This window comes from Macaca nemestrina, chromosome 16 (assembly GCF_043159975.1).
Source record: "Macaca nemestrina isolate mMacNem1 chromosome 16, mMacNem.hap1, whole genome shotgun sequence".
Classification (NCBI taxonomy): Eukaryota; Metazoa; Chordata; class Mammalia; order Primates; family Cercopithecidae; genus Macaca; species Macaca nemestrina.
In genome coordinates this window covers 96,904,325-96,932,160 of record NC_092140.1, presented here as the reverse complement: position 1 = coordinate 96,932,160, position 27,836 = coordinate 96,904,325, and the positions used below count along the sequence as shown (strand labels likewise).

The following is a 27,836-nucleotide window of genomic DNA, read 5'->3' as shown; positions in this document are numbered from 1 at the left end:
GACATAATGATACCAAATACCTACATGCCAAACAATAGAGCTTCAAAACACTGAAGCAAAAATGGATAGAACTGAAAGGAGAAATAGACAAATCTACAGTTATGATTGGAGACCCCAGCACTCCACTCTGAGTAACAACAGAACAAGCAGGCAGAAAATCAGTCAGCTGATTTTCTGTAGAAGACCTGAACAACGCTATCTTCCAACTTGACCTTACTGACATTATAGAATGCTGTATCCATTCTATACATCCAAACATGTGTATTCTGTGTATTCCACAACAGAATACACATGTTTTTCAAATATATGTGAAACATTTGGCAACACAGACCATATTCTGAGCCATAAAACAAACTTCATCAAATATAAAGGAACTGAAAGTATACAAAATGTTTTGGACTATAATATAGTCTATAAATCAGTAACATAAAAATATCTGGAAAAAAATCTGCAAACATTTGGAAATTAAACAACATCCAAATAACACATAGGTCAAAGAGGAAACAAGATAAATTAGGAAATATTTTGAATTAAATAAAAACACAACATATCAAAATCTATGGAATGCAAAATTCTCTCTGATTAGCAGAGTTGGATCTTCTCATTCAATTTGCCAGCAAAATTTAGGGGGCACCCAAAATATATACCAGGCTCTTTCCTAGGTAAGCTGATGGTGAGGTGAGGAGTGTTATTTGAAAGAAGGTTTAGATTTAGTAGGTTTAGTGTACTGTCCAAATTTTTTTTTGAAATGGAGTTTCACTCTTGTTGCCCAAGCTGGCGTGCAGTGGCACAATCTCAGCTCACTGCAACCTCTGCCTCCTGGGTTCAAGCGATTCTCCTGCCTCAGCCTCCCGAGTAGCTGGGATTAGAGGTGTGTGCCACCACACCCAGCTATTTTTTTTGTATTTTTAGTAGAGACGGGGTTTCACCATATTGGCCAAGCTGGTCCCAAACTCCTGACCTCAGGTGATCTGCCCACCTCAGCCTCACAAAGTGCTGGGATTATAGGCATGAGCCTGCATGCCCGGACTACTGTCAGAAATTTGCGAGTGACAATATAGCTTCAAATAAAATTACTGATTTGTTTGCACAATGGACCACTCAGCATGACTAGGCCCCTGTTATAGGAAAATAATATCAGTTCTAAGCGGGGAAAATTTCAGACCAGTGATGTCAACTGCCATGATTAGATTTTATTCCAGTAAATGTAATTTTCTAAAGTCATTTTAGTTTCTATCCCAAACAGGTGCTTACCCATGCACAGTAATATCAATACTGCAAACTCCCTTAAATGTACCAGAGACTAGGGTTGGTTGCCATGGAAAATACATTATCAGCTACAATTTCACAAAACTGCTACACTTTGAGAAAATGATTCATTCCAGTTGGCAGCAACGTATTTTTTGATATTTATAAAATTATTTTACATCTATATGCCTAACACTTTCTGGTTATTTTATGTGGAGGTGTTTGTTTTGTAACCCTTTAAAATGTTTACTCTTTTATGAATAAAGATAAAGATAACTTTTTTCTGATATATGTTATTATTGTTTTTGAGACAGAGTCTTGCTCTGTCACCTAGGCTGGAGTGCAGACATGCAGTTGTAACTCCTGGGCTCAAGTGATCCTCCTGCCTCAGCCTCCAGAGTAGCTGGGACTACAGGTGTATGCTACCACACCCAACTGTGTGTGTATATATATAGTAGATATATGTGTATATATATATTTTGTAGAGACGGGGTCTCACTGCGTTGCCCAGGCTGGTCTCGAACTCCTGGACTGAAATGATTCTCCTGCCTCGGCCTTCCAAAGTGCTGGGATTACAGATGTGAGCCACTGTGCCTGCTAATGTTAATATTTTTAAATCTGTGAGTTTAATCTTTAACTAACCTGAACTGACTGGCTAGAATAGCTCCAATACCAAGGGCAACCCCTAAATCACCCTGGGGACAAGCAGCTTCCGGAAACAGAGTCAGCTGCCTCCACTGGTTTAGGACTCCGTAAATCTAATATTTGAATAGTGGTATATAGTTTACAAAGCTCTTTCACACATTACTGCATTTGATCCTGACAACAACAGTAGGAGATAGGCAAGGGAGATAATACCACCATCAATTTCACAGTAAATATATCATGGCTATACAGAATAGAAGCAAACCCCAAATCACATACCTATTAAGAAGAACAGAGCTGCATCCTTATCTCTTCCCACCATAACCATATCAGGCTGCCTTCGCTTTGTAAGATCTAAATTGGTGTCTGAGAGAAGATAATAAATAGCAAGAAAAAGACGTAACGTGTTATAGATTTAACCTGGAAATGGCTGAAGAGCATTTGCAAAATATATGTTGTAAATTACAGACAATCATGCAAATTATGCAAACATAATCGACTCAGTTGAGTTTCTCGTGAACAGGGACTTCCGCTTATTTTCCAGGGTATGTTAAGCCTCTGGCCCAGGGATTAGCACGATGAATGTGGGGAATTCAGCTGCTTCATTTTATAAACTTTATTCAACACAGATGTACTCTTTGCTGTGCCAGGAGGAAAAGAAAGATGTGACCAGGGCTCTGCACTCCTGAAATGCCTGTGTATTGGAGAGACAGACACATAGCAGGTCATTCATATCCAGTGTAGGGAGCAAGGTGCTGGTGGTCTGGGAGTTTAGAGGAGGGTTTGTAACCCAGTCAGGGGTCCAGAAAAGGAGGTAGGAGAAAAACAGCTTCAAGGAAATGTAGGAGTCGGTGAACAAGTGATTCTTCTGTACACTTGATCAGTTTCAGAGACAGCATTAATGACAACATTGACTTAATCTCTCTACTGGGAAACAGGAAAAACAGTGAAGACAGTTCTGTTTCTATATGGCTATCTCTAAGCAGGAGGAGTAGAGGAAATGAGTTTGTGTTTATGAGACTTACTATTGCTTGCATAAAAAGCAGGGCCGGTGTCTGGGATATGAGGCTCAAATGATTCTTGGCAGATTTTTTAACATTTGTGGGTTTTTTTGGTCATGTCTAAGCCATTATGAATTAGCCTGATTCACTCAAAGAACCACTGATACCACCAGGGCCATGGTTAGGTATTAAATGTACTGTCAGTCTATTTGCTTAATTTGGCAGATGATTTGAACAAATATATAAATTGCAGTGTATGTTTATATAGTGGTCAAGTCTCTTTTTGATAAGAATTGCACTTTTTCAGCCAAAGAAAGTTAATTCTGTTGAACAAGATGATAACTTGACCAATTCTGCATTGCAAGTAATCATGTAAAGACCTAACTAGGTCACTGCTACTGAAACCTAAGTTTCAGTATGAATCTGATGAAGATCCAGGGCTCTTCAACACAGCTGTTTTCTATTTACAAAGGTCCTGATGAAGAACATGGTCAGAGTTTAGCCAGTCAGAAAGATGATTCCAGGTGAGGTGTCATCTGGAGAGCCCAGGCTGGCAGCTAAGTGCAGGTGCTTATGTTAGTGGATTCCCTGTGGTCCAGCTTTTTAAATTTTCCTTGTTAGTACACCAGGAATGGTTCTGACTTTCAGGGAAATACTTTTAACTCAGTTTACTGGAGCATGATCTAGAAAACCAAATTACCAATGTATTAATTTACAATGAGAAATACGTCTCTTTATAGGCAGACCTACCTGGGAGCAAGGTGGTAGTGGTCTGGGAGTTTAGAGGAGGGTTGTTACCCAGTCAGGGGTCCAGGAAAGGCCGTAGCAAGGAAACTGCTGAGCTTTAAGGAAACATAGGAGTCAGTGAACAAATGATTCTTCCCTACACTTGATCAATTTTAGAAAGGCAAAATTGTAATCAGTGGCTGCTCAGTGGATCAAAGTCAGTCGTGTGCTCTGTCAATACCAATGGCATCTTGCCGCGATATCCCTGAGGAGCTATCTGCATAATGATTTCTTTTCTAGGTCCTCAGTGTTTAGACATCCCCATAGGAGGAGATAGAATCCTATTAGAATCACCGGAAGCTTTTCTCAACTATTCATGCCCTGTCTTCTGCTTCTAGCTGTAATAGCATAACTGGTACTGACTGTGATAACCACCGGTACGCAGCTATAAAACAGACGAAACATGAGGCAACTGTTTCTAAGCACTGCATAGTTGACACCATAGCCTTAATCCTTGGAAAAAGGGAAGCGCATGAAATGAATCAGTCCCCTGTTAGCCCCAGCTTACTGCCTGGGGCCGCTCACCAAACCTGGGCGCGGGAGGTGTGCAGGTTGTGGCCGCCATCTTGCTGGGCTGCAGAGGTAAACACGAGAGTACAGGGCAATTGAAGTGACTAGGAATTCCACTAGCTACTAGTGGGGTGAGCACTGGACAGGAGTAAGCTGAGCAGAGCAGGGCCCCAGGGATTACATGGGGGGGGTTCCCATGTGATCTTAGGTGAAGGGTAGGCTGCACATATTCAGAAGGCCTGCGGAGGGCAGCTGAGGGCAGGTCTGAGTGCTGAGTGGAGGTTCCACCCGTTGTGCAGTGCTGGGAAATACGGGAATTCCAGCCCGGTCGGGGGGAAGATTCTCACCAAGTACTGTGAGCAATCAGTTGAGACCTGAGAAAGGCCGGTCTGTAGAATGACCGTTATCTAGAACAAGTGTCTCTCTAGCACGAAAGATGAATAAAACCATGTGTGACAGAATCAAAGGGATCCAGTAAGTGAACTGTCTGCCAGAACAACACACTCAATGCCCATTAAAGGAAGACAGTGTCGTACAGACTCCCTGCACTACCTCATCCACAGTGTTGAGCATGAACAAAAATAGACATACAAAGACGCGAGGCCTATCATCAAGGAAACAAGTAGTCAATAGAAATGGGTATTGAGGGTCAGGTATGTTAGCTCACACCTGAAATCCCAGCACTTTGAGGGGCCAAGGCAGGTGAATTGCTTGAGTTCAGGAGTTCGAGACCAACCTCCGCAACACGGCAAAACCCCATCTCTATTAAAAGCACAAAAATTAACTGGGCATGGTGCTGCACACCTGTAGTCCCAGCTGCTTGGGAGGCTGAGGTGGAAGGATTGCCAGAGCCCAGAAAGTGGAGGTTGCAGTGAGCCGTGATCACACCACTGTACTCCAGTCTGGGCAACAGAGCAAGACCCTGTCTCAAAATAAAAATAAAAATAAAGTTGTGTTAAAAAAAAGAAAGAAATCGATATTGAAATGCCCCAGATGTTGGAATTAGCAGATACGAAAATGTAAAAGCTATTAATAACACGTTCTAGCACTTCTACAAAAAGAGGAATGTAATGAGTAAACAGATAGAGGAGCACAACAGAGAAATAAAAACTATTATAAAAGAACCAAATGGAAATGTTAGAACCAAAAACAGAACCTCTGAAATAAATCATTCACCGATGGGCTTTTAAGCAGACTGGAGACTACAGAAAAAAGAGTCAGTGAATTGAAGATAGATCAACAGATAATTAGCCGATCAGAAGAAAAGAGAGAGAGAGAGAAAAAAAAAAGGGCAGTAGCAGTGATCTGTGGGACTATAGCACCCAGGTCTAACAGATGTGTAATTGAGTTTTCAGAAGGACAAGAGAGAGGAGATTGAAGGGAAAAAATGGAAGAAATAATGGGCAGAAATATCCTGAGTTTGATTTTAAAAGAGCAACCTGAACACCCAAGAAGCTAAGTGAACCCCAAGAAGGATAAATGCAAAGAAAGCCACACCTAAGCACATCAGAGCCAAACTGCTGAAAATCAGACATAAAGAGGAAATATTAAAAAGCGCTTAGTGAAGACACGCATTACATTTAGGGGAACAAGGATGTAAATGACAGTTAGCCTTGTCAGAAATGAACAGAGCCCAGAAGGCAGTGGAATGACATTTGTATTAAATGCTGAAAGAAAAAAAAACTGTCAGCCAGAATTCTATGTCTAGAGAAAATATCCTTTAAAACTGATGGAAACTTAGATGTATAGGAAAGAATTAAGATGGTCAAAATGGTAACCATGTGGATAAATATAAAAGACTAGGCCAGGCGCGGTAGCTCATGCCTGTAATCCCAGCACTTTGGGAGGCCATGGCGGGCGGATCTTGAGGTCTGGAGATTGAGACCATCCTGGCTAACACAGTGAAACCCTGTCTCTACTAAAAATACAAAAAAAAAAAAAAAAAAAAAAATAGCCAAGCGTGGTGGTAGGCCTGTAGTCCTAGCTACTCGGGAGGCTGAGGCAGGAGAATGGCATGAACCCGGGAGGCGGAGCTTGCAGTGAGCCAAGATGATGCCACTGCACTCCAGCCTGGGCGACAGAGCGACACTCCGTCTCAGAAAAAAAAAAAAAAGACTATTCTTTTTGTTGTTTTTAGTTTATTTTTTAAATGTTCAGTTTGAGAAGTTTGGACTATGAATACATCTGTGTAATCACCACCCAAAACAAGAAATAGGATACTTACATTGCTCCAGAAAGTTCCCTCATGCCTCTTTCCAGCCAAGCCCCCCTTCCTCCAAAGCAACCCCTTTCTGATTTCTATCGCCATACATTAGTTTTACCTGTTCTTAGATTTCATATGAGTAGAATGAATAGTGTATATTCTTCTGTGTCTGGCTGCTTTTGCTCTACATAAGAGATTAATCCACAGTGCTGAGTGTATCTGTGGTTTGCTCCTTTTTATTGTTGACTAGCATTCCATTTGCATGAGTAACTATATACCACAATGCATTTATGCATTGCTGGTAGACATTTGGGTTGTTGCCACTGTCTTGCTGTTATAAATAAGGCTGTTATGAATATCCTTATTACAAGCCTTTTGTGGACATACACGTTCTCATTTCTCTCAGGTAAATCCCTACGTATAGAATTGCTGGTCATAGGTTAGATGTGAGTTTAACATTAGGAGAAAATACCAAACAGTTTTCAAAAATGGTTGCACCATTTTGCACCATCCCCAACAATCTTGGAGGGCTCCAGTGCCTCTACATTCTTGCCAACATTTGTCCATAATTTTGTTGTTGTTGTTGTTGTTTTAGCCATTCTAGTAAGTGTGAAAAAGTATCGCATGGTGGTTTTGACTTGCATTTCTCGGATCGCTAATGATGTTGAGCACATTTTATGTGGCAACTGGCTATCTGTGTATCTTCTTTTGTGAAGCGTCTATGGCCCATTTTCTGTAGTGCTATGTGTCTTCTTATTGAATGGCACCTGCTGTCTTCACCCAAGCCCTTGGGCTGTCTCATGCTTGCCACATGTCCCACCTGGCCCACCTCACTCCTTTGTGCTTGTGACCTGTCTTCTGTATCTCAGCACTTAAAGACTGACTCGGAATGGCCTAAGTCTACAGTCGTGAAATGGAAAAATAGAAAGCAAATCTATTGCCAAGACATAAAGTATTTTAAAAGTGCTGTTCTTAAGATAATTTTGAATGTCTGTTCCGCATGGAAGTATTCTAGGGGTTTTAATTCAGGGACCCAAAGAATTTATAATCAGGTGAGAAAACATGCATGCCAGCAAAAGATTGTAACATAAAATGAGGTAAGTGCTTTTTCCTTAAAATATTTGTCCTAGATACTGTCTTGGGCCTTCACTTTCCATGATCTCTCTGATGATCTCGTCTACCCCTAACAACTTTAACTACCGCCTATAAACCGCTGTCTCCTAATCTCTAGCCCTAATCTCTCTCTTGTGAGCTCACCTCTTGGTGAACCACAGGCAGGACAACTCTCCATAGTCAAAACAGTCTTATTTCCACCCACTGCACACTCCCTACCTCAAAGGAAAACAGAATAAAACAAATCCCTGCTTTTCCTCCTTTATGCCTATGTTAGTTCAAGTGCAAACTAAGCTTCTACAACAGAGACCCCCAAACACAATGAAATAAATGATACAGAGGGATGTTTCACTCTCATGTAATAGTCTAAAGTTAAGAGGCCTAGGGGTGGCCGTGCTTCTCTGCTGCAAGAAGGGCATCAGGGACTCATCGCCACCATCCCTAGGTTGCTGTCCTCGTGGATGGCTGAGAGTGATGCCCACAAAGGGCATATTTCAGCCTAAGGGAAAGAGAAAGAGAAAGTAAAGGGCCAGAAGTTTCCCCATATGACCCAGAAGTTGCACATGTCACTTCTTCGCATTGCTTAGACCCAAGCGGAGTCACGTGCCTGCACGCAGCTTCCAAGGAGATTGGAAAATGGAGCCTCTAGTGGGAAAGCCATTTCGGTTATAACTTGCAGACGATTATTCACAAAATAAGGAAAGGGAGATGGGGATGGCGGGGTGATTTAAAAATTCAACCACAAATTGGTGGCTCCGTTATTGACATGCCACAATTCACAGAATAAGCTGATACCTGATCAGGGAGTGATCGTCAGCTCTCTCCCTCCTCTCCTTCATACTTTACATCCAATAGGTCATTGGTTTGTTGATTATAATTCAGAAGTGTGTTCTAATTCTGCTTCCTCCTCATTATTATAGTGACTTAGTCTTTCTTATTGCAAAAGCCTCCTCACTAGTCCTTACCCCTACCCTTGCCCCTAAGTCTACCCTCCTGTCTGCTACCACTGGGGATACATTTGAAAAACAAATCTGACTTCCCCTCCCTGATTAAAATCGATCAGTAACTAGAAACATGTTTTCCTCCAGCAGGAACAGCAGTTGTCTAGCTGGAAGGTCTGGGGTGAGAGAGAAATTTGCTTTTTATTGCATTCACTTTCATAATGCTTTAATTTTTTTTTAGCATGCAAAAAATAAAAATCAAACCACTACGATAAAGAGAGATCCTTCTGTGACTTTCTATCATTCGCAGGGTAGCTAGAATTCAGGCTTTTTAGCACAGCGTCCTCAGACTGCTGTCTTCCCACCCACACACAACTCCTGCTACTCCCATAAGATAGCCACATGCCCCTTGGAAGTTCTGCCAACTTCTCCTGCCCCTTCCTAAACTGTTCTGTCCCTCCCTTTGCTACACCAACCTCCCCAGGGTTCCTCGAAGACTCAAGTCCACCATCCCCTCTGTCACACCTTCCCTGGGCCGTTCCGCAGATGCTTGCAGACCACATGTATATCATTCATAATCAAAGCTGCCATTTACTAAATGCCAATGAAATATCAAGGAGCATAAATGCATGGTTTCTAATTTTCACAATAACCCTGCAAGTTAGGTCATGTTATCTCTGTTTTACAGATGAGAATATTAAGGCTCAGAGAAACAATCAATTGACTTGCCCAAGGCTAGCAGTTGTACAGAAAGGGAGTTGACTTGAGGGTTATCAGGCTCCAAAACCATGCCTGTTTTTCCTATAAGCACGGTGCCTCTCATGCATCCTCAGAGTTTTTGTTTTGTTTTAAACTCTGTTTCTCCACTCAAATCGTAGTGGCTCCCAATATTACGACTGGATTTGTTGGTTCTTCCCTCGCCCCCCATCCCGCCCATTACTCATAGAGACACTGTCCTAAAATGCAGGCATCAGCAATTTGCTCCTGCTTTTCAGCTCGCTCCTCCTGACAGGCTGGGCATTCAATGTTTACGTCCAAGTTTACTTTCCTTCACTTTTTTCTTCCCATCAGAGCTTCAGTGCAAAAGCCTCCATTTCTGCTCTGCCATCCGTGTTCTCTCCCTTTTCTATCCCCAAACCCTGTTTTTCCTTCTTAAATCATTCCCAGCAACAATGAGTTGATGAAGGGCTTCATCTGTCATGCTGAGAAATGTATCCTCTGTTCTGAGATGATGTGAAGTCACGGAGGACTTGACCAGATGGGGCCAGATGCAGACACAGAGTGCCCAGGAAAGGCTCCAAGTGTGGTCCTTCTTTACATTTACTCAACTTCTTTTAATGAGATCAGGGGATAGACTGATTTTTTTCTGACTAAAAAATATTCACAGACACATTCATAGACAATATAGTTCCACTCCTTGAAGGAAAGTCAACAATCTAAAAAAAAAAAAAAAAAATTGGCAAATACGTTTTGTATTTTTCTGTGGGATTTTTCTCTTTTCTTTAGTGAGTTTCTAAACCAGATAGCTTCTTAGGGGTGTCTTAGTCCATTTTGTGCTGTTATAACAATGTCTGAGACTGAGTAATTGATAAAGTACAGAGATTTATTTCTTACGGTTCTGGAGGCTGGGAGGTCCAAGGTTGAGGGGCTGCTTCTGGTAAGGGCTAACTTGCCGTATCATACCGTGGCAGAAGGAAAAGTGCAAGAGAGAGAGTGAGGGCAGGACAGAGAGAGAGAGAGAGAAGGGAAGGGGGGAGGTGAACTCATTCTTTTATCAGAAACTCACTCCCATGATAATGACATTAATCTATCCATGAGGGCAGAGCCCTCATGACTCAATCATCCCTTGAAGGTCCCACCTCTCAACACTGTTGCATTGGGGATTAAGCTTCTGATACATGCTTTTTGGGGTGATCCATTCAAGCCATAGTAGGGGGTCATTTAAAGGGTTTTATTTTAGATAACAAATCACTCCATCCCAGGAAGCAACCCCACAGTATACAAAGATACATACAGATACTCCACACATACACAAAGTGCATATCAAAGTACGTTCAACAGAGAACAGTTGGAACGACAAGGAATCTTCTTCCATTCCACTCACAGTTCTCACTGGTGGAAACAGGACAATTTGCTTGCGGCCACATTTGCATGGAGTTGTGTGTAGACCCCAGAGTTCACCAGAGTATCAGCAGAGTACTATCAGCAGGCAGAAACCACACCAGATATTCTACCAGTAAGAATTTAATATAAAGAATTGTTAATTAGGCATTTGAAAATCAAAAAGAGAACTCTTAGGTTATCATGAATGTAGCAACTGTAAGAAGCAGCTGGGGTACTCAGGAAGAGGTTGGGATTATTTAATATTAAACGTAGAAGCTTGGCTAAGGCGCTCTGTGGAGTGAATCTCAGACTGACAAGGGGCCACTGGTCTGCTGATGCTCATGTCTCTGAGCCTGGGGGAGGGATTCCTGGGGCTCAGATCCAGACCCAAAAAGAAGGAGCCAGGTGTCTGCTGAGGAAGCTGGGAGAAGGGATTTCCGTGCAAGGAAAATCACAAGTACAAAGGCCCTGAGACTCTTCAGCATCAGAACCACTTGGAGGGTTTGTGAAAATGCAGATTACTGGGTCCCACCTTCAGTGTTTCTGATTCAGAGGAAGAGGGTGGAACCCAAGAATTTGCATTTCGACATGCTTTCAGGTGCTACTAGTGTTGTTGGTCTGGGGGTCCTCTTTTGAGAACCACAGGCTTAAAAGTGTTCAAGAAGTGGCAAAGTGTGGCTGGAGCAGAGTGAACAGAGGAGAGGACCGAGAAATGAAGTCAGAAGGCTACGGAGTAGAGATGGTGCAGGACTTGGCAGTGACCCTGAGGGAGGTGAGAGCTTTAAGTAAAGGAGCAACATGCTGCATCTATAGTCTTCAGAGTCTCTTTGGCTGCTGTGCTGAGACTAAATGGTACAGGAGACAAGGACTGGGACAGTGGAGAGAGAACAGTTGGGGCCATAGCAGTTATGTAGGTGAGAGATAGTGGTGGCAGCCAGGATGGTGGTGGTGAAAAGGGGAGATGTGGCCAAATTCCAGATATAGTGAAAAGGCAGAGCTGACATAGTGATCGCAGTAATTTGAAAGTCAGTGGGAGAAAGGGAATTGGCAGGGACAGGAGACCTGTGTTTGTTTTGTAAGGAAGACTATATAAAGAGGGAGAAAAGAGGGAGAGAAAAGGGAGAGAAATGGAGGGTAACCACATAGCTAGAGGACATCATAGGAGGGAAGGCTGTGCTTTTGTGTGGTCTTGTTCTGCTTGGGAAAGATGAGAGAGACGCCACCATTTGTAGAGGCTGTGTGTACGGAGCCCGAGTGAAACCCTTAGTGCCAGAGGGAATCTCAGGGAGAGGCTCAGGAGAAATTCAGAAGATGCACTAGGTTGAACAACATCCCCAGTGATGTCCTCGTTCTAGTCCCCAGAGCCTGAGAGTTTGTTACCTCCTGTGGTTAATGGACTTTGCAGGTATGATTAACTCAAGCATCTTGAGATGGGGAGAGTATCCTTTGGGGCCCAGTGGAATTATAACTTTTCTTGTAAGAGGGAAGTTATAGGCTCAAGAAAAAGATGTGAGGATGGAAGCTGAGGTCACACAGAGAGAGATTTGCTAATTTGCAGATTCTACACTGTTGGTGCATCTGATGAAGGAAGGCGCCATGAGCCAAGGGACACAGATGGCCTAGAGGGGCTGGAAAAGGGGAAGAGATGTATTCTCCAGGGAGCCTTCAAAGGGAGCACACACCTGCCGACACCTTGATTTGAGCCTAGTGAGACCAGTTCAGGCTCCTGACCTCCAGGACTGTGGAGTCATAAAGTGGAGTTGTTTTATGCCCCTAAGTTTATGGGAATTTGTTAGAGTAGCCACAGGAGACTCCTAGAGAGGTCACAGGCCCAAGAGTGTGAGAAATGGTCATCAAGGAATATCACCTTGAATAAGACACTTCTTCTAGAAGGAGGAATTTTTTTAGTTTCAGAATGAGGAACAGGAGAGCTTTGTGCCTGTTGACTTCAGTTTTCCCAGCGAAGTAGGCTCCAAGGGCACATGCCCTATTGGGGCATTTTGTAGCTGAGGAAGTTGAGGCCAGAGCTAGGTGACTTGCCCTAGGTCACACAGCCACCGAAGACCAGAGGCGGATTCAATCCCAGGTGCTCCCACACTCTTGACCACTTCACCACAGAGCCTCTTCTGAGCAAAGAAAAGGGAACCTTCAAAGTGATAGATGTTGTGGCTCCTGCCTGTAATCCCAGCACTTTGGGAGGCCGAGGCAGGCAGATCACTTGAGGTCAGGAGTTCCAGACCCGCCTGGCCAACATGGCGAAACCCCGTCTCTACTAAAAATATAAAAATTAGCCAGGTGTGGTGGCACGTGCCTATAATCCCAGCTACTTAGGAGGCTAAGGCCAATCACTTGAACCTGGGAGGCAGAGGTTGCAGTAAGCCAAGATCGCACCCCTGCACTCCAGCATGGGCGACAGAGTGAGACTATGTCTCAAAAATAAAAAGAAAAGAAATGATAGATGTTGGCTGGTGGAGGTGGTGTGGTCGAGGCGTTCCTGCAGACTCTGGATGTCTTGGCTGCTGGCTCTGGACAGGATCTGGAGGTTGTGGTGTTGAGCAAGCCATTCTTATGGATGTGGAAGGTGCCTCCAAGGAGTCTGGGAACAGGCGTGGAGAGGACAGCTGTGAGCAGGTGCCTGAGAGCAGAAAGGGGTCACTCTGTGACTCTAAGAGATGTGGAGGATGGGAAGCTAAAGGCAGGAGCCTCAAAGGAAATTTAGTAACCTGAGACTCAACTAGCCAGGAGGGCACAGCCTCGGACCCAAGTGTGAACAGACAGTCCTAGGGCCAGGAGTGGGGGCTCAAGCCAGGGAGAGAGAACAGGATGATCTAGAATTCAGACAGGTAGGAGGATCAGAGTGGCAGCCCTGGGCAAGTCCCTGTAATCAGTGGTAGGGCACCGTCTGCCCTCTGCTCTGTTTCTAAGCAGCCTTCTGGCACAAGTGATAAAGGCTGTTGGTCTTCCACACACCAGAGCTGGCAGGGCTCTGTGGTCCTGAGTCCTGAGTACAGAGACCTAGGGCCTTGTGATTCCAAGGGCAATCCCTAGAGCAGCAGCTTTACTGTCACCAGGGGGCTTGTTTGAAATGCAGACTCTCAGATTCCACCCCAACTAATTCACAACCTGAATTAGCATCTGCATTTTAACAGAATCCTCCGTTAATTGGTATTGCAGTTTAAGAAGCACTGTCTTTGCTTACAGCAGTGGTTCTCCAAGTGTGGTCTCTGGACCAGCAGCACCAGCAGCACCTGGGAATGTGTTAGAAATGCAGGTTCTCAGCCCCTGCTGAATCAGAAACTCTGGGTGTGAGGTCTAGAAATCTGTTTTAAGCAGCCATGCTAATTCTAATGCATGCTTGAGTTTGAGAAGCACTGGCTTGGGACAGGATGATGTAGCAGTGATACGCATAGATTTGAGATTCCACAGATTCAGGTGGACTTGGTTCTGCTGCCCAGATTCCTGTTTTTTAACTTGAGAAAATTAAGCTGGAATCACACCTACTTCACAGGACTTTTGTGACATTCAGTAACCCTCTTTACACAGAGGATGCAGTAGAGCAGCCAGCATAGAATTAGGGCTCAGTACCGATTAGCTGTGAAGCCATCAACAGTGAATGCCTCAGCTAATATTTATTGAATTACTAGTAGAGACCAGGCATGGTGCTGAGCACTTACTATGAATTATCCCATTTAAACCTCACACTAGCCCTAGGAGGGAAGTCCTGGTGCAATCCCCATTTTACAGATGAGGACAGTGAGGCTTAGAGGGCTTAACTCCCTGCACAGGAGCATCAGCTGGTAAGCAGTGAGCAGGCCACAAGCTCCAGTGCATTGGACACGAAAGCCCATGCTCTTAGACACTTGTGCTTTACTTACCCCAGCACTGGGAGAAATGCCATAGCTGGAGGCATCCCCGGGAATGCATTTCACACCAGGTAATCGCGTAGGCTACCCTTAAAATTATAATCTTTGCACACCAGTATTTCCGCTCCGTTGAGGATTTGCGTGTGCAGCCTTGTTTCCTGCCCTGGGGTCTGGGTGATGCCTCATCTGGTCCCAGCTTGTTTCTGTTTTTCCTCGAACTCATCATTCTTTCTAGCCTCACATCCTGAAACCCCTCAGTCCCTGCTCCTTCCACTTGAGCATCAGTGACCTTGGCGAGGGGCAGAGGCAGCCAGCCGCCGTGCTGGGGGCTTCATGAACAGAAATACATTTAATCCTGGCCTCTGCTCCATGAGGTTGCCTTACCTTCATTTTCTAGTTGAAGGTCGCTTCTCTGAATGTCAGCTCTGTCTTTGTGACTGTCTAAGAGCAGTCTGCTGGCTGGCAGGAAGCCAGGGCTCCGTGGAGAAGCCGCAACCATGGGTGCAGCAATTCCCGTGAAAGCTGTTCTGTTCTAGACGCATTCCAGGAGGAGACAGTTACCAATGAAATGGGTTTCACACCTGCAAGAGGGACACACACCCACCGGCCAGGACATCCGGCATCTGGAGGTTGGACACTGTCCCGGAAAGGGTGTGGCTCTCCAATGCTGCTGTCTTAGACATGTCTGCCCCTTGGGAACAGGCCACCTCCCACCTTTTGAGGACTCTGCAGGAAGGTATCACCTTGCTTTGTTTCAAGTCAGCACATATTTATGGAAATGTGCCATATGCCTGGCATCGCATCAAGTGATGGGAATATGTAGATGAAGGCAGCCCAGCTGAGGTCTAGCCAGGACACTGGACAGGCATTTTTGTTAGCCATTGCCATCAACACACTCTTGGGCTATTGATAACTGCCTGAAAACCTTGCTGCTTCTGTGTCTATGCCTAAAAGTTCCTGGGCGGAAACAATTCAAGGCGATCTCTTTTGTTCCTAGGAATCTGTTTGATGTATTTGGTTGTAATCAGGAGAAGCTGGGATGAGTTGATGAGGAAAATCATGTCTTCCATGTTTAAAGTTAGGTTCTGTAGATTTAAAACATAAACCCATCCCTGTGCAAAATTAAAAGCCGTAAACTGATGAATAATAAAGAAAGACAATCATATGGCCAGGTGCGGTGGCTCACGCCTATAATCCCAGCACTTTGGGAGGCCGAGGCAAGTGGATCACTCGAGCTCAGGAGTTCGAGACCAGCATAGGCAACATGGTGAAACCCCATCTCTACCAAACTATAAAAGATTAGCCAGGTGTGGTGGTGCATGTCTGTAGGCCCAGCTACTAGGGAGGCTGGGGTGGGATGATCACTTGAGCCTGGGAGGCGGAGTTTGCAGTGAGTCGAGATTGCGCCACTGTACTCCAGCCTTAGTGACAAAGTGAGACCCCATCTCAAAGAAAAAAGAAAAAAAAAGGAAGAAAGGTGCCTCCCACATCCTGTGGAAAATATGCTTTGCATTTGACAACCTGAAAAAAGGAATAAAATGTTGAACCTATTACCATCAAATGCATTCAGATTTCTTATCTAGCAGCCATTTAGTCTCCTACTCACCTAGGAGCAAATAAGGTCACCCAAACTATGGGATAGAGGAATGAAGTCAGCAACAGGCTGTGGAAAGAGGCCCCTCCAAACAGTGAAGCTTATTAAATGATTGGGTCACGGGAGTTCATTTTTTAGAACCCCGCAGGGCAATTCTACACAGCAAAGAGTGGTCGCAAACTTAAACTTCTGCCTCTGTTTAAACATTTTTCAGTAACTTGTTAAAAGCTCTTTCTAAAAGGGATATTCAACATGCAGATGATGGTACCTTATAATTTATGTAACAAATATTCATTTGAGATCAAATTAAAAATCATTTTTCGATGCCACTTTGCACAGGAAAAAAAAAATTAAAGCTAGTAAATGACCACTGCGACCACAGGGAGCCACTCACCTTGCCTTTCCAATGCTGAGCCTTCTGGATGGCCCCCATGTAGTGTATTATATGAACCGGTGCCATGGAGATCTTAAAACTCTGCAAGCCCAAATTAACCTGGAGGAGAGGAAGAAATGGGCTCTCTGCAAAACCATTTCCTATTAAAGCCATTTCCTATTTATGGGCAGTAGCGTTATTAGTTCTCACTTGGACAGCATTTTTTTTTTCTTTGCAAAAACTCATAATTATAACCATCCTCTTAAATCCATTTCCCCTTTCTTCCTTTGCCTCCATAAATCATTCTTGTATTTTTCTCCTCTCAGACCAAGAAGGTTATAACCTTGCAGTTATAGTCACACATAGGATCAGTCATTATCCATTTGTTGAAATGCTTATCCTGTAGCTTAAGAATATATAAAATGAGGCCAGGCGTGGTGGCTTACACCTGTAATCCCAGCACTTTGGGAGGCTGAGGCAAGTGGATAGCTTGAGCCAAGGAATTCAAGACCAGTTGGGTCAACATTGAGAAACCCTGTTTCTACAAGAAAATACAAAAATTAGCCAGGTGTGGTGGCGCACACCCACTGTCCCAGCATCGGTGGCGGAGGATGAGGTGGGGGGATCATGTGAGCCCGGGAGGTGGAGGCTACGGTGAGCCATGATCACACCACTGCACTCCAGCCTGGGTGACAGAGGGAGACCCTGCCTCAGAAAAACACAAAAACATCCCAAAAGAATACATAAAATGGCCAAGTATTTATTACTAAAAAAGAGCTTTAAACTAATCAGGATTTTTGTTCTGCTTTTCCTTATATTTCTTTGTTTCACTTCTTCCAAAGCATATGGCAGAATAACAATATTATTATTCTTCAAAAGAGCATTACTGCAGCTGGGCACAGTGGCTTATGGCTGTAATCCCAGCACTTTGGGAGGCCAAGGTGAGAGGATCACTTGAGGTCAGGAGTTCTGGACCAGCCTGGCCAACATGGTGAAACGTTGTCTCTACAAAGAATACAAAAATTAGCCAGGTATGGTGGCGGACGCCTGTAATCCCAGCTACTCGGGAGGCTGAGGCAGGAGAATTGTTTGAACCTGGGCTGCACAGAGGTTGCAGAGAGTTGAGATTGCATCACTGCACTCCAGCCCTGGAGACAGGGTGAGACCCTGTCTCAAAAAGCAAACACACACACACGCACACACACACACGCACACACACACACACACAAAACTGAGATTTGAACACCTGGACTGAGTCCTGGCTGGTCTCTTTCTAGCTGTATTAGCTTAGATGAGTCACTGAACCCCTCCAAGCCACGATTTATTCTGTTAAATCAGAGGAAAAATGCCTGCTTCACCCATCTTTGCAATATGCAGTGAAGGTTGAGCAAATTAATATTGAGTGTTAAGAACCTTTATAAACTATGAAACATACAGATGCTAGGCATTGATATTGCTCTGAATTTCTCACGTCAGTGGGACATGAAGTGGTTCTGCAAAAGCACGTTCTTGTAATTGAAGCTTATCTCTTTAGGGGCCCATTTTGGGAGGAAATTATAATAAAAACTGGTACCCCTTTCCCTGTTTGCTGTAACAGAAGAGAGTGGATGTAATATACACCCGTGCACCATCACAATACCCATAGAATTTTAGGATGCTAGGACAGAAAGGGGCTGCATACTGAAGGTGCCCAACCTCCTCATTTGACCGATGAGAATGTCGGGCCCTGAGAGGCCTGTGCCTTGCTCAAGCTCCCACAGCTGGTGTGGACAGAGCCTGGGCCTCACCTGCCTGGCCTCTGCTTTGTCCTTCTCCCTCCTCTGACCACTCCCCTTCCTGGACTTCCACTTTTTCCACCCCTTCTAATCTCTCTTTTTCTGGAAACTCTGACCTGCAGGATTCAGTGTACAGTCAGTTATTTAAGAAAGAAGGCTGGGTGCAGTGGCTTACACCTGTAATCCCAGAAACTTGGGAGACCAAAGCAGGAGGATCATTTGAGCCCGAGAGTTCCAGGCTGCAGTGTCATGATTGCGCCACTGCACTCCAACCTGGGTGACAGAGCAAGACCCTGCCTCTAAAAAATAATAACACAAATAAATAAATTTAAAAAAAAAAGAAGAAGTAAGGGGTAAGACTTCAATGCAGCACTTCTGACATGGATTTGGGGATCCGGAGGCCTCTGTAGTCATCTGGTTTGGGGGCTGTGTTCTCAAAGTTTGGCTCACAGGGAAGGAAAACATCAGTGCCCTTTAAAATGCCACCTTGATAAGAAATCTCTCTGTATTTGTTACATCCCGTCCCCAACTCCTGATGCCCAAATTGCCCTTCACCTTAGTACAGCCAAATGTCAAATATCCTTTCGCAGACTGTTTGCAGGCCCTTAGGAAGAAAAACACAACTATTAGCCTGCCCCACCTCCCTGGGGGGTTGAATAACTAGAGTCCATCCTGAGGCTCTGTGCTTTTAATAACTCAGTACTGTATAAAATACAGCACAGCATGTGAACCAGGTGATAACCATCATTAATCATGAAAGGCTTATCAGAACTGAGCAGTCCTAAATTTTAAATTTTTCATACTAATTGGCAACCTCCAACATCATCCAGAAAGGCCTTTCCTGAACATTGTGACCCAGAGGGGAATTCCACGGTAAGATTCCTGTCTGTCCCACACCACCCTCATCCCATCCATGAGCAAACCAATTTGTCTTTGCCTCCCAAATGCATCCGCCATCAATCCATTCCTCCCCATGCAACAACCTGAGTCCAAGTCATCATTGAATGTCACCACCTGGGCTCCAAACACATTCTCCTCACTGATTGCCTCGCTTCCATCCTTGCATCCTAGGGTCTATTCTCCATGCAACTACTAGAGGGATTTAAAAGCTTCATTCGTTCCTGTTATCCCCTGTTTGATACTCTCTGGGGACTTTGCATTTTTACCTGAGCATAACGCTAACCCTTTTGAGGGCCCACAGGCCCTGTGTGATTAGCCCCTACCTTCCTCTAGAACTTCACCTCCTTCTGCTCTCCTCCATGGGCACTCAGGCCCCACTGGTTGTCTTTCTGTCCACAGTATGCCAGAATTGTTCCCATCTTAAGACCTTGGCATTTGCAGTTCCTTCTACCTGGGACTCCCTTTCCCTATCTCTCTATGTTCTTCTCTGTCATTCAAGTCTGTTTGAATGGCGTCTTCGCCGAACAGCCTTCTTTATCCACCCCAGCCGAACTTGCCTTCCCCTTTCCCCGGTCTTTCCCTAGCCTTGCTTCTATTTCACTCTCTTTACTGCACTTATCTAAAGTTTTTACTATCTGAAATTTTGCTTCCTGGCTGGGTGCGGTGTCTCACACCTGTAATCACAACACTTCGGGAGGCCGAGGCGGGCGGAACACCTGAGGTCAGGAGTTTGAGACCAGCCTGGCCAACATGGTGAAACCCCATCTCTACTAAAAGTACAAAAATTAGCCGGGCTTGGTGGTGCATGCCTGTAATCCCAGCTACTTGGGAGGCTGAGGCAGGAGAATCGCTTAAACCCGGGAGTCAGAGGTTGTGAGCTGAGATCACATCACTGCACTCCAGCAACAGAGCGAGACTCCAGCTCAAAAATAATAACAATAATAATAAAATGAAATGAAATTTTGCTTCCTACATTTTTTGCTCATTTGTTTTCCCGCCATGACAGCGTCTGTTCTCCGCTATGCCAAGAACTGTGCTTGTCACACAAGAGGTAACATAAAGTCAATGCCAGTTTATTGACTGTTGGCCTGCCTATCTGAACACAGATGCAAAAACGAGGATAGCGCTGTCCTTGCCCACTGCTGAGGGAGACAGACAGGTGAAGAGATGTGTTGCAGTTTACAACAACAGCGGGTATTTTCAGGAAGCTATGGTGAGGCATTGTCCTCCCTCCCAATATTACCACACGGGGGCATCACGGAAGCCCCCACCAGAGGGGTGGACAAGAGGAGAGGCCTCAGTTTATGCTACAGCCTCTGCTAGGCAGGCCTAGCCCTCCCACACATTGGTCTTAGATCACTTAGTTCCTCCTTCTGAGCCCCTGCCTGCTCTTTGCAAACGGATTAGGATACTTACGGGACCCCATAGGCTTACTGTGGGGAACAGTATGAGGCAGGTGCTTGGCACCTGGGAATCGCTCACAGTTGTCACCTGTGATTTCCACAGTGCCAGCTCCCTTTTGGTCACCAGGCCCTAGAGGTGCTGCAGGGACCTGCAGAGATGACAAGAGCCCCAGACACTCCTGCCCTTTCACTCTTGGTCCATGAACTTTCTGTTGTTGTTGGTTTTTATATATATATATTTTTTGAGATGAAGTCTTGCTCTGTCACCCAGGCTGGGGTGCAGTGGCGTGATCTCAGCTCACTGTAACCTCCGCCTCCTGAGTTCAAGCGATGCTCATGCCTCAGCCTCCAGAGTAGCCGGGATTACAGGCACGTGCCACCAAGCCCGGCTAATGTTTGTATTTTTAGTAGAGATGGGGTTTCACCACATTGGCCAGGCTGGTCTCCAACTCCTGACCTCAGGTGTTCCACCCACCTCAGCCTCCCAAAGGGCTGGGATTACAGGCGTGAGCCACCGTGCCCAGCCATGGTCCATGAACTTTCATCCTTCATTTTCAGCCATTCCTTTCTCACCTCTTAACATTGTCATCAAAAATCAGTAATTAGAGAGAGTAGGGCTCTACAGGGTGCTGCGTCCGGGATCCCAGGCAGCTGTGTTTCATGCAGCCCGCCTGACCACCTTGCAGATGTTCCTGTGACCTAACAGGTTTGGACAAAGACAGTTGCCACCAGAGGGCATTTTTCAGGCAGCATAGCTCCGCCTGGTGGTCACAGGTTTGTTACAAGGATCTGTGCTGCCAAAAAAGAAAAACTCCACTGCATAAAGATGCTCATAATATTTAATCCCATGTAATTTTACACCCAAGAATGTATCCTAAATGAAAAAAAGCAAAATGATATATGGGTGAACATGTTTGTTGCATTGTCTATAATGGCAAATCTTGGAAACAAACTAATTGTGCAATAACGAGAGAATATAAATTGTGTTACATGAACACGAGAATATAAAGTCGCCATAAAATGTTACGTAGGAAGACATGGGAAATTCCTAACAGGATATTAAGAATTCACACCACTGAAATGCTGTGAAGGGATTGCACAATTTAAATTTTCATTTTCTTTGTGTAGTGACATTAAGGGTAATTTTTTAAATTAAATTTTGTCCTTGACAGTTATTTTGTCTTTTCAGTTACTCCCAATCTCTTGAAGAAACAACTTAATCTTTTATCTAACTGTGGTATTGTCTTTCATCAGTATGTGATGATAGTGACTATTATAGTGACCTAAATATATATAATGTGCATGTAAATATATGTGTGTGTATATGTAATGGTAGCATATATATATTATATATACACACAAAGTATTGGTTCATCATTTTTATAGCAATTATATATAAACCTTTCGCTATGACATAAAAGGCCACGTAATATTCTTATTTATGATTTTATTACGAGCTATAGAGCCAAATAGTTCTCTTTTGTTTCAATCTAGTGCTGTAACTCCTATTTTTGCTGCCTCTTTGGAAAACCAGTGTGAAGTTACAATTATTCAAAAGACTCTTGGGACAGTCGTTGAGAGCAAATTGATCTTACTCGATTCTCTTACTCAAGTTATGAACTGTGGTTGAAATTAAGCTTGTCTTATAAATGGTTCCAACAGCAATTTTAGTCTGCTGTTGGCTCAAGGATCACACTACATCTTACTGGTTTATACTCAGAAGTTGGTAGATTGATATCTTTATATTATATATATCTGAGGATGTTCCAAATGCAGTTTTAATACTATTTTAGGTATTTTTATATCAGATGTGTGTGTATTATTCATTGTCAATAAACATCAGTTATTTAAAACTGTACAACAGATTATAATCCTACTTTTGCTTTTCAAATTTATGCTTATGAATTAGAAATGTTATATACTCTTGGCCAATCATAATCTGATTATTTGAAAATGTATTTTCTCAGCTTCCTAGATTATAGGAGTTTATGATAGTGGTGTCTGCCTTTCACTCTGAAGGGCTAAGTGTTTTCACATGAATAGAAATAATGAAAGTGAAACTCCAGGTATTGTCTAATGCTATTAAATTAGCTTACATTAATCTCTGGCTGAAAAGTGCCCAAATAGATAGACTTCTGAAGGTTTACTAGAGGCAACAGGATATTTATTTCTTTAGGGACTCCATTATTGGAACCATTTCCCCTGGTGCCAGCTGCTCTTATTATCCAATATTTTCTACAGGCGTAGGGCTTACAACAGAGAGCCACTGGAAGAATGTAGGCATCACCTCTCATTTTGTAATAGCAATTGGGAATTTGGGGATTGGAGCTATATGTGCAAAAAGTGATTACTTTGCCACTTTATAGACAGCAAAACTGAGGTTTACCCAGTTTGTGATTGATTTAAGACAATAGTGCAGTTCAGGGGCAGCCCTCGAATGAAACCCAATCATTTCTGAGCCCCTGGTAGAGTGCCTGATCCATGAGTCATCCTACACTGACCTGGGTAAAACTATCAGTGAAACTGAAAAGTCCAACCACTGGATACCAGAACTTTTGAAAACCCAGACTTCTCTTTAATTATGACAAATAAATTTTAAAATCTTTGTACTTCTAAGTCATGCAAACAATAAATAGGGATTTAATGAAATATATATCATTACAGGAATTCAATATACAGTGAATCCTATACCTTGGTATCCAACCTCCCAAAGGAGAAAGAGTATAAAATAGAGGTACAGTTTTATCACAAATGTAATTTTGCAATTACACGGCTTGGCATGTTGCCTTTTCTAGGTTTAACAATATATTACAGAGGTCATTCCATGATGCTACAGAAAGATTTGCCTTATTTTTTTTACTGGTTACCCAAATCCCGTTGGCATAGGATTCAACCTATATGTGTACTGGGTTTGTCATCATCATTTAGCCCCCTACTAGTTCCCTAAGGTGAATTATGCTATAGTGGTTGTCCTTGACCCAGTTTTTTGTGTACTTGTGAAATTATTGTGTTAAAAGATATGTGTCATTTAATTTTTTTCACCAATGTAAATAAGTTGTTTTTATTCTTTTATGTACGTTTTGTCTGTTTTATTCCATCTGTACAAGTCAACTTATTGCCTTGATCTTCTGGAGTTAAAACTACTGACGTTGGCATGTGATAAATAATTTTTACCCACGCAAAACAGTACTTTCTAAAGACAAAATAAATGGTTAGATTTTTTTAAAAATTATTTTCATTTGAGTTTTATGTGCTCAATGTATCTCTAGCTAAGAAGTGGTAAGAATGATTCCTAGGTTCCACGTACAGCCATGCACCGCATCACAACACTACAGTCAACAGCAGACCTCATGTACAAAGGTGGTCCCACAAGATTACAATGCGACTGAAAAATGTCTATCACCTAGTGACGTCAGAGCCTCACAGCACAATGCATTACTCACATCTGTGTGGTGATGCTGGTATAAACACACTGAATGTGCTGCCAATCCTAAAAGAGTCTGGCACATGTAATTATGTTCAGTGTATAATACTTGATAATATAAATGACTTTGTTACTGGTTTATGTGTTTACTATGCTATATTTGTATTATTATTTTAGAGGGTACTTCTTCTATTTATTATAAAACCAAATTCACTGTAGAACATCCTCAGGCAGGTCCTTCAGGAGGTACTGTGGAAGAAGGCATTGTTTTCCTAGGAGATGACAGCTCCATGGGTGTTACTGCCCCTGAGGACCTTCCCTTGGGACAAGATGTGGAGTTGGAAGATGGAGATATTGATGGTCCTGAGCCTGCGTAGGCTTACGCTAATATATGCATTTGTGTCTTAGTTTTTAACAAAAAAGCTTAAAAAGTAAAATAAATTTAAAACTAGAAAAAAGCTTTTAGAATAATGATATGAAGAAAAACCATGTTTGAACAGCTTTACGGAGTATTTGCATTTTAGGCTGAGTGTTATTACGGAAGAGTCAAAAAGTTTGAAAAAATTAGAGTTTGGAAAGTAAAAGGTTATAGTTAGCTGAGGTTAACTTATTTTGAAGACAGAAAAAATTATTTTAAATAAATGTAGTGTAGCCTAAGTGTACAGTGTTTCTAAAGTTTACGGTAGTGTACAGTCATGTCACAGGCCCTCACTTTCACTCACCACTCACTGACGCACCCAGAGCAGCTTCCAGTCCTGCAGGCTTCATTCGTGGTAAGTACCCCGTGCAGTTGTACCATTTTTTTAATCTTTTATACCGTAGTTTCACTGTACCTTGTTAATGTGTAGATATGTTTAGATTCACAAATACTTAGTATTGTGCTGTAACTTTCCTACAGTATTGAGTACAGTAACATGTGGTACAGGTTTGCAGCCTAGGAACAATAGGCTACACCATATGGCCTAGGTGGGTAGTAGGCTATGCCATCTAGGTGTGTGCGACTACATTCCATGATGTTTGCACAGTGATGAAATTTCCTCATAAAGCATTTCTCAGAACGTATCCCCATCATTAAGCAATGCATGACTGTATATCCATATATGTATATATGTACGTGTGTGTGTATATTCAACAGTGTTGTAGTAGGGTTTTCATTGTCATTTTGCCAGCATTTGCCTTCACCATTATTATATAGAGTTTTAAAATCAGAATATGAACTTTCCTTCTATAAAAACATCTAAATTTATCCTCTGAGATATACTCCATGTCATGTTAGTTTTTAAAAAATGTTCTTCCTCTCTTTTGGTAAAAATTTTATTGAGATATAATTCACATACCATACAACCCACCCATTTAAGGTATACAATTTGGTGGGTTTCAGTATATTCCGAGTTGTGGAAAGCTGTCACCACAATCCGTTTTAGAACATTTTCATCACCCCTGAAAGAAACCCAGATACTTTATCTCCCACCCATAATGCTGCTGTCCCTGTCATTTAAATTTTGAAATATATCTTTGCCCTCCAAGGCAGCTGTATCAATTATATTTCACCTGCAGTCCATCGAGTGACAGTTTCCTCATACTCTTTCTGTATTATCAGAACATTTCATCTTTATCAGCCTTATAGATGAAAAATGATTTCCTGCTTCCATTTGCAAGGACACTGAGCGTCTTTTCATGTTCCTTGGCTGTTTGTGTTACCTCTCAGTGAGCTTCTTGGTAAACCTAAATACAAGCAAATAATCGATGTCACTGCTTTAGTTATCCCATCCACAGGTACATGATACGTGAGGCGAAGGCCACTATGAAGCTACTTCACACTGAACTTTAGAGGCAAGAGCACTTTGCAGACGGGCCCCGTGCACTGGGAGCTCGTTCCCTGGACTGTCCTCGTGGGCAGCAGGGGACTGTGTTTTTGTCTGTAGGGTGACTTCATGCTTTTTCCCCATGTAGATAAAATTCTTGCTTCTCTACTTGACTTAATTTGACTTTGTGTCAATCTGTCAATCACTGTGTTTTAATTGACATTCTATGGTCTTTGTTCTATTTTCTTAACACCCAGTCATCCCAGGATAAACCTATCTTTATATATCCACCTCTTACCTCTTCTGTGATTCCTAAGAGCTTTGTTCGCTAGCTCAACTCCCTGGCGGAATCCTGATTACATTTTTTTTCGTTGGAGGGTCTTTAGGGAGAGCTGGAGCTCGAGTAAACTGGGGTCTCAGAACTCCTGGGAACAGGTATGTCCTCACCCCTGCCACCATACCTGAGCCACATTGCCTATCAGTCATTGTTCATTAAGTTCCTTGTGTGGGGACTGTAGTCTCCAGTGATCAGAGGAAGGGGAGGACTCTGGGGGTCCCCTGCCACGACCTCAGTACAAGGAACCACAAAGTCTCTGACTAAGTCTGCCTTTCATACTAATAATTATTAGCAGGCAAGCAAAATGTCAGCTTCCTTCCTGTGCCCCGAAGCTTGGTGCCTTCCAGCTCTTTGTTCCTTAGAAATACCTCACCTAAAAGATCTACTTGCAACAGATGTGGCAATATATTCAGGGGCACACCTAACTTGGTACCCAAAATGGATCATTTTTGACACCCTGTCCTCTATACCACAAAATTATTTTCAGCATCACCATGTAAAAATCAGTAATACGCATCATTTTCCTGAATCACTACATAAATAATTTAAAAAGAAGAAATTTCCATTTTCACGATATTATTTAAATTTATTAATTGAGAAGAATTCAGTGCCACTTCTGTCATATTCCTGCCAACCAGGAGTAAGCTCAATGGAATAAGAAGAAAGCATCAGACGCACTAAATTCAGAGTCATTCAACAAGTTTCCTGGCCAGTTATCTTTAAAAGTGTCCAGGTTCTAAAAGTCAAGGAAAGACTGAGGAACTGTGCCAGCCTGAAGGAGACTAAGGAGACAGGAGCCTCCTTTGGAGCAACTTGTGATTCAGGGCTGGATTCCTTTTCTAGAAAGGACGTCGTCGGAACAACTCGTGAAACTGAAGTAGGTCTGAGCACTGGGCGGCACTATTGTAGCAATGTTTCTTTCCTGATTTTCATGACAGTGCTGTGGTTAGATTGGGGAAAGCCCTTATTTGTAGGGAATGGACATGGGGTGATGTGGGGTTCATGTTCGCAGGTCAGCATCTTACTCTCAAATGGTTCCAGTTATACAGTAATGTCCTTGTACTGTACTTCTGTGTTTTCTCTGTGGTTGTGATTTAAAAAATAAAAAGCCCCCAAGAGTTCAAAAACCTGAAAGGTAAGTCACTGTAGCAGTTGTTCAGAACTTAGAGCAACAAAAGCCTTTTTTGAGAAGGAGTCCTTTTCCACCAATATTGTTTCGAATTATTGGTGCAAAGCGCTCATCAAAAGCCAGGGATCTTTTAAAGTCAGTTTGGTTTTCGCTTGTAAATTCTCTACCTACAGTGCATCTCCTTACTGCCTGCACATGGAATGAATAGCTCCCACCACCCTGCCCTCGGTGTACCCTGATTGCACTGGGAGATCAGAGTTCTCCATTAAATGATGGGATGTGGGACACTGGCCCAACGGAAGCCCTCAGGTAGGCTAGGAAGACCACTGGGGACAGTGTTAGGCTGTGTAATACAAGGGCAAGGTGCCTGTGTAATATCTAGCCAATCCACCACTTATTTCACCAGAAGAAAAAAACGTTAACATCCCTTATGCTAATTAAACTTTTCAGAGCCAAATGTGGCAAAGAAGCCCTATTTTATTAGCTGCCTCTATAGCGTGGGACTTCTAATTAGGGTGTTTCGAATGCCATCTAGCAACCTTGGATGTATATTCCCGTCATCGGTAACCACCACTAGAGTCTGGATTACAGTTAATCAGCACCGATAGCTGCTCATTCGATTTTAACGTAAATGCCAGTGTCTCCCCAGTTCGTAGCACAGTGCGGCGAGCATGGTAGACCTT

General features: G+C 43.2%; 1 protein-coding gene across 15 annotated transcripts in view; it reads left to right on the top strand.

Annotated features, from left to right (window-relative positions):
* Nucleotides 1-27,836, top strand: part of LOC105490184 (microtubule associated scaffold protein 2) — a 626,066-nt gene that overhangs the window by 572,387 nt on the left and 25,843 nt on the right. The gene's annotated exons all lie outside the window — the stretch shown is intronic.